General features: G+C 41.2%; 1 protein-coding gene across 2 annotated transcripts in view; it reads right to left on the reverse strand.

Annotated features, from left to right (window-relative positions):
* Positions 1-13,013, reverse strand: part of cacna2d4a (calcium channel, voltage-dependent, alpha 2/delta subunit 4a) — a 91,085-nt gene that overhangs the window by 17,472 nt on the left and 60,600 nt on the right. The window lies entirely within an intron of this gene.

A 13,013-nucleotide genomic window follows, 5' to 3' on the forward strand; every position in this document is an offset into this window, starting at 1 on the left:
CACACACACACACACACACACACACACACACACACACACACACACACACACACACACACACACACACACACACACACACACACACACACACACACACACACACACACACACACACACACACACACAAGCAAGCTTCCCCCAGACCAGTAATCCAAACGAAAATATCTTCCCTCCTTAGTATTTTGATCATTTTCTCCGCTAATAATCAATCAGGTTGATGGATTCCAGAGAAGAGGAAACTTTGAAGGCCTTTTTCTCAAAATGATGACCGTGACAGTCATTATATAATGTGACATATTTTGCTTAATATTTGGAGTACAACAACAATCCTGATATCATTAGAAAGCTAGGAATCTCCTCTTTCCAACAGTGTATACAACTCAAAATGTGTCTTCGGGTCAATGCGACTGATTTCGATGGAGCAGGTCACATATTATTAGAAGATAGATTGGAGGATGTGGCAGACCGGCACATTTACAGTATTTGCATTTTCTTGTTTTAAGTGTTCATTAATGTGCATTGTCCCTGCTAAATAAACAATTCATGAAAAATAAAGAAAAATAAAAAGATGTAGTGTTTATACTATATACTATATCATCAGAGATCATGGTTTTAAATCCCAAAGTGCCTCCCTTTCCAAAAAGGCAAATCACTGCAAACATTATTAGCACCTGCTGATAGTGTCATGGCAACGACCGAGCCATGAAGAAAACAATGTAAACCACCTGTGGCTACGCAGCACGATCCTTCCAGTATTTGTTTTTATTGCACTCTCTACCTTTGTATCCATTCTCTATTCTTGATATTAAAAGGTTTGTATGCTTTCAAAGAGATTTGACATTTGATACATTTTCATCACTTTTCTGTATTACCTTTCTTGCTTGACAAAAGAAAAATGATTCACACAAATTAGAGTTAAATATTTCACAAAATAAAGAAAAGTATATATTGTGTATGCTGAGGTTGTGTGACTAAATCAATATAATTCTTAATTTCTGTACAATCTTCACATAATTCTACTGATAGGTTTGTTGTGCAGCTTTCAACCAAATCACACTTCAGTCTTCATCAGCAGATTTTTTGTTTATCCATTTGATTATAAGCTCATAAATTGATCTGTCTTATTTTCAAGTTCAAGGGCATATTTGATCCAGAAAAATCTGATAAATGTAGGCTTCATTATGCTACAATCACTTTTCTATGATATGAAGACTGTGGTACAGTGGTACTGTAAGGTCAATGTAAAATAGCAGATTTGATAGAGAAGTAATATACCAGTATAAACATATATATAGTATTAGTAAGAGCCTTGGTGGTCATAGACACCCTGCTGTGATCATATTTTCCGTTTAAGTAGAGGCTTCTTTAGATGTAATGGTTGTAGCAGCACTTTTATAATGCAGACGGGGGAGGGAGCTTTACTTCCAGTGGTTTAAAAGAAAGAACAGTAATGAGCTGATTAATGTCCCAGGGTGGGAGACGGTATCTCTCCCGGCTCTCAGGCTGGAGGAGTAGAAGAGGACCTGCTGTACGGATCAGCTCTGGCTTCAGAACTCAAATGATGAAAATCCTTTTACAGTTAGTGGCCTTCTGAGCCTCAGTACCACTGTGTGAACTGACTATTCTTAGACAGTGTGTGTGTTTGTGCACCAGTAATGTGTCTGTCCAACCTCTGCCCACAACACAGCACTCTAAGTCACAAAACATTAAGCCAAGAATTAGTGTGTGTTTGTACACACACACACACGCACGCACGCACGCACGCACGCAGCACGCACGCACGCACGCACACACACACACACACACACACACACACACACACAGGCAGAGTGATTACTTGTGTCAGCTTAGGGCTGTACGTCCATCAGCATTTTAGTCAGCGTGGTAATGCAAAAGGGAACTGTAATTGCGTAAGTTCTCACTGCACACATACTGTATATACCCACACACACAACAAACACGCACACACACACACACACTTCGAGGGAAGATATGACACTTCATATTAGCATCAAAGACTCAGCGGTTTTTATTCTCCCAGCGTGCTTTTTACCTTTTTACAGGCACACAGGGAAAGCCTCTGCGATGCTCACAATACACATAGAAAACACACATGGCTGTACACACACTCACCTCCCCCTCACACAACTCGCACATTTAACTACACATTGTAAAAGGCAAAAATAGTGTAGAGAAAGGGCTGCACACTTGTTTTGATAGTTGAAAATAGATTAAGATGAATCCATAGCAGTGAACATTAAGACTGCAGTAGTTGCGTTACATTGTTGTTGTGAGGCAAAAGAAAAGAAAACCAACAGCTAGGCATTAGGTCAGGCTAAATGTATAATATGCACATTAAGAGCAAAGACTTGGTAAATGGTCGGGGATATTTCCTTTTAGTCCATAGCTATAGGCTGAAACATTTGAAAGAGTTCACTCAATTATGCTTGTAAAATGCTATTAGGTGATGAATTATAGATTGCTGGGGGTAAGAATAAACCATGAGCTGTATGTACCCATAGGAATCAGTCTGGACATGATAAGGAAAAGGCCCGAGGGTGTGTTTCAGTCTGTATGCATGTTTGGTGTGTGTGTGTCATGGATTCAATCCAGTCTTTTGAAAATCACTTGTGCAGCTGATGTGTGCCTGTAATCAGCCTGTAATCACTTATGTACACAGAAAAGTGACTTTAGCTGATTGGGGAGTTCTTTATCTTTTCATACAGCTTATTCAACAGAGTTTTAGAAAGTGTTCACATCCATCTTCTAACAGCTACGGAAAATCATAGCGATGCTGGTTTTAAATAATATGGATCATATGTATGTGATTTTCCATTTTGAAGAAGAAAATAAATCATATAAGGATGCAAAATCAACCCCCTTTCATTTGTACATGAACAAAGGACTTTAAAGGTGGTTTTATTTGAGATTTGTGACATTTTTGTTAGGGCTTTTAAACACCTGTCCTAATGTGTCCCCTGAATAGTGTAGTAACCTTGAAGTCGTCTGCCTCGTCCATAATCTCAGATCAAGTGTTGGAAGGCCATTATGGAGGGCAGCAGTAATCTGCCTTCATTCCCTGTCTGAGTTGGAGGCTGATAGGCCAAATCTAATTAAAGGCATCACACTGATCCCTCTATGTGTGTGAGTGCGGTGTGTATTTGCAGCAATGGATGTTTTTTTCTGTAATGTGTGTGCACAGCTAGAAAGCATTTCTCAATGTGTGCTAGCTTGCATACAAGTGTGTCAACAAGATTGTGTGTGTGTGTGTGTGTGTGTGTGTGTGTGTGTGTGTGTGTGTGTGTGTGTGTGTGTACGTGTGTGTGTGTGTGTGTGTGTGTGTGTGTGTGTGTGTGTGTGTGTGTGTGTGTGTGTGTGTGTGTGTGTGTGTGTGTGTGTGTGTGTGTGTGTGTGTGTGTGTACACGTTTGCTTGTGCAAACTCACAGTCTGGAGTGCAATTAGCGTGAGCTGTCAATCACATCGGAGTGCGCTTTCAACAGGAAATGAATTAATGAGGAAATAAAGAAAAAAATTGAAGCAACCAAAAGCTTATTACACTAACGAGATAGAGGGATGAGAGACGGAGGGATGTGAACTGTGAACGATGGAAGGAGAGACTAGTGGATAAAACGATGGATGAACAACGGTTAACAGACACAAGTCTTACTGCATTGTTGTTTCAAAATGTAAATCATTATACATGTAGCATTAGATAAGTTTTACTGTTTTTGTATGTCATCAAAACCTAGCCTTTCTATCATTGTATAATTCAATGCAAATACAAAAGTGCCCTTGATGCTCTAAAGATCAAATGTACTCTAATTTAAAAAACTGATGCCTTTGCAACCCTGTTTTAAAAAGATGGTGTTATATACTATTCATTTGGAATAGCCAATACATTTTGAAAGAGAATCATTCTTGCCTGCCTGTTGCTTTGCATCACCAAGAGTGATCATAATACATAACATGCAGCAACTACATTATATTTCTAGGAACCAATGCTGTACTTTCCTGCCACTAAAGTGTACTCTGATGAACAGAGACACAGGGAAAGATGACACACATGCTGGCCCTCTGCTAAATGTGTGTCAAGTGTCTGACAGACTGTGGAGAAAGAGATAAGGGTGATGGAGAAGAGAAAGAAAGAAATATCTATCAATCTATCTATCTATCTATCTATCTATCTATCTATCTATCTATCAATCTATCAATCTATCAATCTATCTACCTGGTTGAAACAGAGTGTGGTGGCCGTGCATTTACACATTCACTACATGGTTTAGCGTGACTATATACACTACAGTATGTGTTTCAGAGTGTGTGGTGTGTCAAGGTGGCACAGGAGGTCAGCTTGAGTTAAATGACAAGAGCCGGCCGGTGGTGATGGGTCCCTTAGCAAGGCTCTGGAGTTGAGGCTAAATGAACTGTACTTCACACACACTCTCACACACATACTCAAGCAGTCAATAAATGAACCTGGCTCTGGTCCCCGGGCACAGAGGGGACACGGAAAATAAGGCCACCAGTGGCGAGGTCATTTCATTGTTTTATGTTTCTCTTTCACACACGTACACACAATATAACAAAAACAGAAAGAGTGTTGACTGCAGTAAGGACACATTGATATTAAAGGAAATTATGAATTTGGGTAATAGTATCAGGTGGCCCAGCTGGAGGGAGCATGAGGGAGGGATGAAGAGGGACATGAAGGAGGACGGGAAAGGGAAAAGATTAAAGGCAGAATTGATGAAAGAGGATGAATTGAGTTTTGTTTCAACCAAGCTAGGTATCAACAAAAGAGTGTGCAAGATCCAATGGTTGTGTGTGAGCATGCATGAGAGCATGTGTGTTTCTATCACATAGGTGTGTGTCTGAGTACTGAGACAAGAAGGGGTGGGAGGTGTGGAGAGGGGGGGGGAAAAGTGTGTTTTAAGAATGTGTGTGTCTTCATTTCCAATTCACACCTAATTTTAAAAGATAATTTTCGTTTGTTGCAGCTTTCTACTATTTCTGTAGTCTTGGCCTTCACTCCTGTTACAATAACATTGTAATTACTAAGTCACTGCCAATTCTAAGAGCGTTTAAATCTGTGTTACCTATGACACATATTAAAGACACCTAACAGTGATGTGACAGTGTACAGACACACCCTGGAGTGCACTTCTACATCACTGCAGCGAGAGGAAAACCACAAGAGGTCAGCAAAAAACTAATGCTTATGTTGTATTAAGTGACTCTTTCTTTCCTGAGTGTACAGACATTTCAGTTTTACCTACATATTATGTGGTGTACATAATCTGGCTAAACTTTTCAGACTGCTTATTTTTCATGCCGCATCCAACTACAAAATGTGACTTAGTTTTGATGCAAACTATGATGGGATACATGCAGCGTGATTATGTAACAAGGGACACACTGTACACTGAGGCTATTGAAGTGGAGTTATTGAAGCCTTGTACCCGAAACATAATGTCTTTGGGTTGCGTTCTCTCTCATAAATGTCTACACAATATGATCTGCAGGGGAGCATTTTCTTATCTGTGTATGCATTTAAAACTGTACTTGATTGTGTTTGATACAACAAGGAGTTACTGATTCATATGCATCGTGCATGTCGCTTGACGTCTCAGAATTGTATGTTTTCTATTTGAAATTACTGGGGATAACAAGATTACTGTGTATTTGAACAAATGTCAATGTCTGTCAGTGTTGCACACCGTTGAACACAAACACAGACAAAGACACAATCAAACCAGAGCAAACATCGCAGAGATTATAGCATTCGTACTGTGAAATGTCACTTCTGTTCTCTTGTTTCCCTCAAAAACACACAGGCACATAATTATAGCTTTTATCGACAAATGTCAAACATTCATCAGGAAGATAGAATAGAGTGAGAGGGAATAGAGAGATTTTGTTGTCTCTTTTCTACTGGATATTTATTCTCCTTTTTTCTTTTATCCTCTATCCTACGTGACTGTTTGACCCTGAGAAAACGAAATCTCTCCGCTCAAATCTCATGTTAATCTTAACCCCACTATCCGGGTTTCCAATGGTCTAGACATCTGTCACCAATACGCCGCACACTGTAATCTGCCTCTTCATTCTGTTCTGCTAAATCATGTCCTTTGCAGTTTTATATATAGTTGATATAGTATGTAAGGTTAAAGGTAAGGCTATTGGCAGAACTCAAAAATGAAATACAGCATTGAAGTTCAATATTGAAAATTAATAATACCGGTAATCGCAAACATGGCAGTAATGGGAGGGGCAAAATTAATTCCTGTGATGTTTCAGGATATAATATGTATATTATTGTATTGCTCCGTTATACCCTGGAATTATGCACATACAAGCTTTTCCTAAAGCATCTGTTGAAATTGGGTTTGGTTATAAGGTGTTTCAATAGCCTTTGTGGAATTGTCTTACTGCCAAGTTCTCCTTGTGTGATAGATAGGTAAATAAACCTCTACATTCTCAATTCTTCAACTTAATGTGCAAATTCATAGCAGAAGGGCAAATTATTGATCCCAGTGGAGTCAACTGCCAGTAATGCTAGGCTACATAAATATAGAGTGAACAGTACAGCCTTCTTTTCTTTATATCTAAAAAAACCCTTATCAATTTTACTTAAGTAGATACAGTAATTATATAATGTTTTTGTTAGTTTTTTGTCCTTAAGAACTGGCTTTGGTTCACCTCTTCTTGTGGGCAAAGTACATTTCTACAGTTATACCGCACTCTGGATACGAGCATCCTTTATCTGACTAATTCCTCCGATCCCACATATTTTTTCAAGACCCCGACCAAAATGATACTCACTCCACAAACACAGAACTGAGTGACCACAATTACTGTTTGTTTTGCCCAAAAGCAGCAGTGCTATGTTCAAAAAAGCCAGAGGAGCTCCTATTACTTTGTGATGGGGAGTGTTCAATAAACTGATGTTGCCAGGCAACAAACACTGCTCCAGCCAGTATCAGGAGATATGGAAAACACTGGTTGAGTGCTCAGAGAGAAAAAGGTTTAGCAACAATTGATTGTAATGATAGAAAACCTTGACTTATGAACACACACACACACACACACACACACACACACACACACACACACACACACACACACACACACACACACACACACACACACAAACGCATGTACATATACACAAAGAAACACACTCTCAAAACAGTACACACACATCAGTGTTTCCCACAGATCTGAAATATACTTGTGGTGATAGTCGAGACGGGGGGATGCTAGTGGAGCACAGCACACTCATGAACTGTTCGCCGGAGCATCGTAGCGGGGTTACTGCGGAGCGCATGAAGCGACAGCGGAGCGAACAGGTAAAGGGATCGCTGTCCATTAGTTAATCGATCGCGGATGGCGTTAATATAGCCTACCTGGGCGGCCCGCCCAAGTAAAGTCTATGTGTGGGAAATCCTGCACATGGATGCAAATTCATCCACGCACAAGTTAGGAAATCCTACCTGTTTCACTTTTCAAACTGGTGAATAATTTAAACTGACCTCTAACCTTAAACTTAACTTTTGGGACAAACTGGAAAGAGAGGCGCGCACACAGCACACGCATGCACACGCACACGCACACACACCTCTGTGCTGCAGCTTGCTAACCTCAGAGGAGTCGCCAGAGGCTGCACTGACATCACGTTACCAAAGCAACAGGCAGAGGCTCGGGATTGGACGAAAGCGTGATGACTCAACCTCCCTCCCTAGAAACTCACCATAATCCCTCTCTTTCTCTCTCTCTAGAAGTGTCTCTCACTTTCTCATGCGGAACTTTTTGAACGTCAAAAATGCGGACAGAGGGGAACGCACAGGCAGAGCCACCTGATATTTGTTTTGAAATTAAAACCACAGAAATGGTGTCGGCTCGGACTAACTAGCTTTGAATAAAAAACACAGGTAATGCATTCACGCAAACAAAATGAGGCTGCAAATGTGTGCTTAATGATCTGAGAAACAGGTAACACATTCCCTGTGGAGCAAGCACTAAAAGACTAAATACAGCTGTGTGTTTCTTACTGTTGAAACTGGTGACTCAGCTGAAAGTGGACAGAGGATTGTGTCAGGTCAGTTTCCTCAAAGGTGACAGAAGAGAAGTGACAGTGTTAAATCAGTAGTCTGTTTCTCTAAGTGCTGTTGACATTGGGTATATGTATGTGCAGACCTTTTCAAGTTGGCACATCCTACCTTAAGTTAACCTAGTTTAACAGCCTTCTTTAGCAGGCCTGTTAGAGGCACGCTCACTAAATCATTCATAGTGGAGAGACAGGGAGAAACATGTTCCTGTGTGTGTGTGTGTGTGTGTGTGTGTGTGTGTGTGTGTGTGTGTGTGTGTGTGTGTGTGTGTGTGTGTGTGTGTGTGTGTGTGTGTGTGTGTGTGTGTGTGTATGAGAACTTGTGACTGCAATCTGCTATGCTCTTTCCTCTGTTCTGAATGTTTACATGGTAGCTGGTGCTTATCACAGGGCTTTTTGCCACACATCAAAAGGGAAATTAAGTGGCAACATTTTGAGGCAGTAGGTGTGAAATTCAATTACCTGCTCAATCTTTAATAATGTGAAAGGAGATCAGCATGGCACTGTGTGTGTGTTTTTTTCTTTGTTTAGGGGTCACTTCTCTTTTATTATCTCACTAATCCAATTATAGAATGACAAGTAGTGACTCAATATTAAAGGAATAGTTCAACGTGATGGGGTCATGATGTCTGTCTTCTGTGCAGTATGTCCAGTTACAATGCAGGTTGCCAAACATATACAGTATATATATTTTTTTTGACAAGATTGTTGGCACCAAGTCAACATTTGTGTGCACTTATGTGCAGTCATTTTTCATTTTTCCAGCATGCACTGTAACTCCCAGCAAGAAAACACACTCATTTATATATTGTTGTTTTCCTACTGTAAAAAAAACAAGATCCAGAGAGTTTAAACTTTTTAAGCATTTATAGATTTCTCTTAAAATGTGATGACAACAAGCTATAAACCCAATAATGACAAATAATTGACTTGTAAAGTAGAAAAATAATTAAAATATAGAAGTAAAATATTACTTTATGACAAAATAAAGAACACATAGAAATATAAAGAGTCTAAAAAGACAGATGGTGCTCTTCACTCCTTGTCTCTCAACTATTCCTCTCTATATTCCTATATATATCCACAGCACAGAAACGGCACTCATCAAAGTCCTCAATTCCCTCCTCACCTCTGCTGACACCGGTTCCCTCAACATCCTCATCCTCCTTGACCTGAGTGCAGCCTTCGATACCGTGAGCCACACCATCCTGCTTACCCGACTCCGGGATATCGGTATCGAAGGTACTGCACTCAGGTGGCTCCAGTCCTACCTCTCCGACAGATCCCACTTCATCTCCCTCAACAATCACTCCTCTACCACAGCTTCAGTCACCCAAGGTGTTCCCCAAGGTTCAGTACTCGGCCCCCTCCTCTTCATCATCTACATCCTCCCCCTTGGTCAGATTCTCCGCCATCACAACCTGGACTTTCACTGCTATGCTGACGACACACAGATCTACCTCAGCACCAAATCCCCCCACAACCCCCCTCTCACACACATCGAATCCTGTCTGACTGCAATAAAATCCTGGATGCAACACAACTTCCTCAAACTCAACAGCAATAAAACTGAACTCGTCCTCATCGGCTCCAAATCCACCCTCAGCAAAACCCCCAACCTGACACTCACCATCGATGGCACCCCTGTTTCCCCCACCACCCAGGCACGCAACCTTGGCGTGATATTCGACCCCACCCTCTCCCTCGACCCCCACATCCGCCAAGTTGTAAAAACCTCATTTTTCCACCTCCGCAATATCGCCAACCTCCGTCCCTCTCTCACCCGCCCCGCAGCTGAGCGACTCATTCACGCCTTCATCTCCTCCCGCCTTGACTATTGCAACTCACTCCTCTTCGGCATCAGCACAACATCCCTCAACCGACTCCAGCGTGTCCAGAACGCAGCCGCCAGACTCCTCACCCACACCAAATCATGGCATCAGATCACCCCGGTCCTCAAAGAACTCCACTGGCTTCCCGTCTCACACCGCATTCACTACAAACTCCTGGTCCTCACCTATAAAGCCCTCCACCATCTGGCCCCCCCCTACCTCACTGACCTCCTCATGCTCTACCAACCACCCCGGTCCCTCAGATCCACCTCAGCCGGTTTGCTCTCAATCCCCAAGGCCAAACTCCGGAGCTTCGGGGACAGAGCCTTCTCTGTGGCAGCCCCGAAGCTCTGGAATTCCCTCCCCCAAGACCTCCGTGAGTCTGATTCCCTCACCCTGTTCCAGTCCCGTCTCAAAACCCACCTCTTCAACTCTGCTTATCCTTAAACCCGCCCCTCCCCCCTCCGAACCAACATCCTCCTGACTGCTTTTCTGTTTTTGTTTTGTTTTTGTTTTTGTTTGTGTTTTTGTTCTTGTTTTGTTTGTCGACCTGACTCATAATGTAAAGCGTCTTTGGGTCTAGAAAAGCGCTATATAAATCCCATTTATTATTATTATTATTATATTATTTCAATTATTCTTTTGCTATCTTGTTGGTTGTCTCTGTTTTACTTTGTACTCCGTTTATCACTGATGTTCTTTCTGTTCCTCTCCTTTTCTCTCCCTCTTGTCCCCCCCACTCACTCTCGCCTGCTGCCGGCCTCATGCCACTCTGTCTGCCTCTCCTCTAGGAAATCCCACTCTGCCATCTGTCTGGATTGGATGAATTCAGAGCCTTTCAGAACAAATCAACTTGGCCAAATTAATGAGACTCTCAGAGGGGATAAACTGTGTGTGTGTGTGTGTGTGTGTGTGTGTGTGTGTGTGTGTGTGTGTGTGTGTGTGTGTGTGTGTGTGTGTGTGTGTGTTTGTGTGTGAGAGGGAGAGTGTGCAGCTAAAATACTTCATAATCCGTCGATATTACCACTTAATGTATCCTGCTGTGACGGATAGCGTGTTAAAGGGAAACAAACCAGCTGGCTGCACACAGTGACTTTCTGAAACTATTACAGGTCCGGACCTCAGACAGTATGTTTAATTCAAACAACATTTTCAAAAAGCTAGGAGGTAAGGAAACTGGCAACCAATGTTTCTGGGTTTCAAATAACGATTTTGATGACCTATTTAATGACTGTGTGTTGGTAGATATGCATCACAAGCCAAGCTCTGACTATATGCTGCTACACAGTCAGGCTGCTTTGTGTAGTTTTATTGTCTTGTAGGCTAGAAGCACCCGTAATGCTCAAGGGAAAAACATACATAATTGTGCTTCAAGTGTTTGCTGAAAAGAAGATATGATGTTTTTGTGGAGGCAAATGTATTTCCCTAATAAAAGGCCAATCATTAAACAGCAAGACTGTTCAGTTGCTTTGAAAAAATAACACAATCAAACAGTTAAGTTAGTATTAATAATGTAAAACTGTGTATGTTTCAGACAAAAAGGCTATTAGTGCACGCAAAATTATAGCTAAACAATATCAGATTTATTATTTACACAGCTTGATTTGCCAAGGCCTTTCTGTATAACTGATCACCATGTGTTTTAGTGTATCCCTGTTGTGGTTGTTAAAATATCCTCAAAGCAGTCAGCTTAAAGGATCACTTTAGCAATTATACTTTATGAGATTATAAAAGATAATGTAGCATTTTTTGTTTATTTTCCTGAAGGCACGTTGATTTGATAGGAAAGAAAATAAGTGTTTAAAAACAAGATGAATGACTCATGCAGCAAGGTCACAACTGACGATGCACTTTTCCCAAAAAAAGCATCACATTTCCAAATAGTTTAACAGTCTATTGCATTGGATCCTTAAAACAATCCATCAACTTGACATGCACTTGTGGATTCACTTGAAAAATACAGTGCGTGCTACTGTATGCTACCTTCAGTTAAATGAATAAACACAACAGGTCAGAAAATATTCTTTCAATCAAGCCACTCTTAAAGTATCAATAAAATAGATTACATGCAATACTGTGCTTTATAAACCAGTATAAAAGTGCTTTAAAGCTAAGGAGGGAAACCAGATATATTATAAATAAACAAAAACTAATGGGAACACAACAAGAATATTCAATAAAAGCCTGTCCGGAAAAAAGTATTTCAATTCATGAATTAAAACCTGATTGATTTCTAATGGAGCAACCCTCATTGACCATATTGACCAAAGGGCCATAAGACTGTCTGGTCCATGTGAGGCCGGGATGATAGAGATCACTGATTTATGGGAATATAGACACCGATGACTCCTGGGATGGCACCATGGTCTTTTCAGTGTGTGTGTGTGAGGTGAGATTGATAGTGCCTTGAAGTCACTTGCTCAGGAACTCGTTGTGGTTGTAGCGCTTAACGTGCCGGGGCCAGACCTGGTGTTAATACAGAAACTAGATCCAATTCATCTTCACTGACGCTCCCCCAATAGCACAGTCAATTCCAGATTGAGGGAGGGGGTGGGGGTGTGAGAAGATAAAGAGAGAACTCGAGAGATGAAGGAGGAGACAGAATAGGTAGAGGAGAAGGAGAGCAGAAAGGGGAGATACAACAACTTTTAATGAATGCAACTTAATGGGTTTCAATTCATACATCGTCAATAATAGAGGCAACGGACAAGGAGTGCATGCATTTAATAATGCCTCCTGGATAATGAATAGGCCTGTAGCTAAGGAAGAAATATATCTGATATTGAATATAATAGCAGGCAGAAAGGTCAAAAGATACACTTTCTTGCTTCAAACCACTGCCAGTAATCATTTTTCATAACACGTATTTCCTGCAGCATCGATGGAACAGAGCCGGTCAGAAAAGTCGCTTGGCAGAAGGTGCTGGCATTAACAAAGGCTCCACACGCCAGCAGGCCTCCATGCCAGACACATAAACAGCCTGAAAAAGCGGACACATCCTTCACAGGAGCAAATACATCGAGCTCACCTTGCGTTCTTATCTCGTGATAAAAAGCTCTTCTCTCTCAATCAG

The sequence above is a fragment of the Notothenia rossii genome (assembly GCF_949606895.1).
Source record: "Notothenia rossii genome assembly, chromosome: 10".
In the NCBI taxonomy this organism is placed as follows: domain Eukaryota; kingdom Metazoa; phylum Chordata; class Actinopteri; order Perciformes; family Nototheniidae; genus Notothenia; species Notothenia rossii.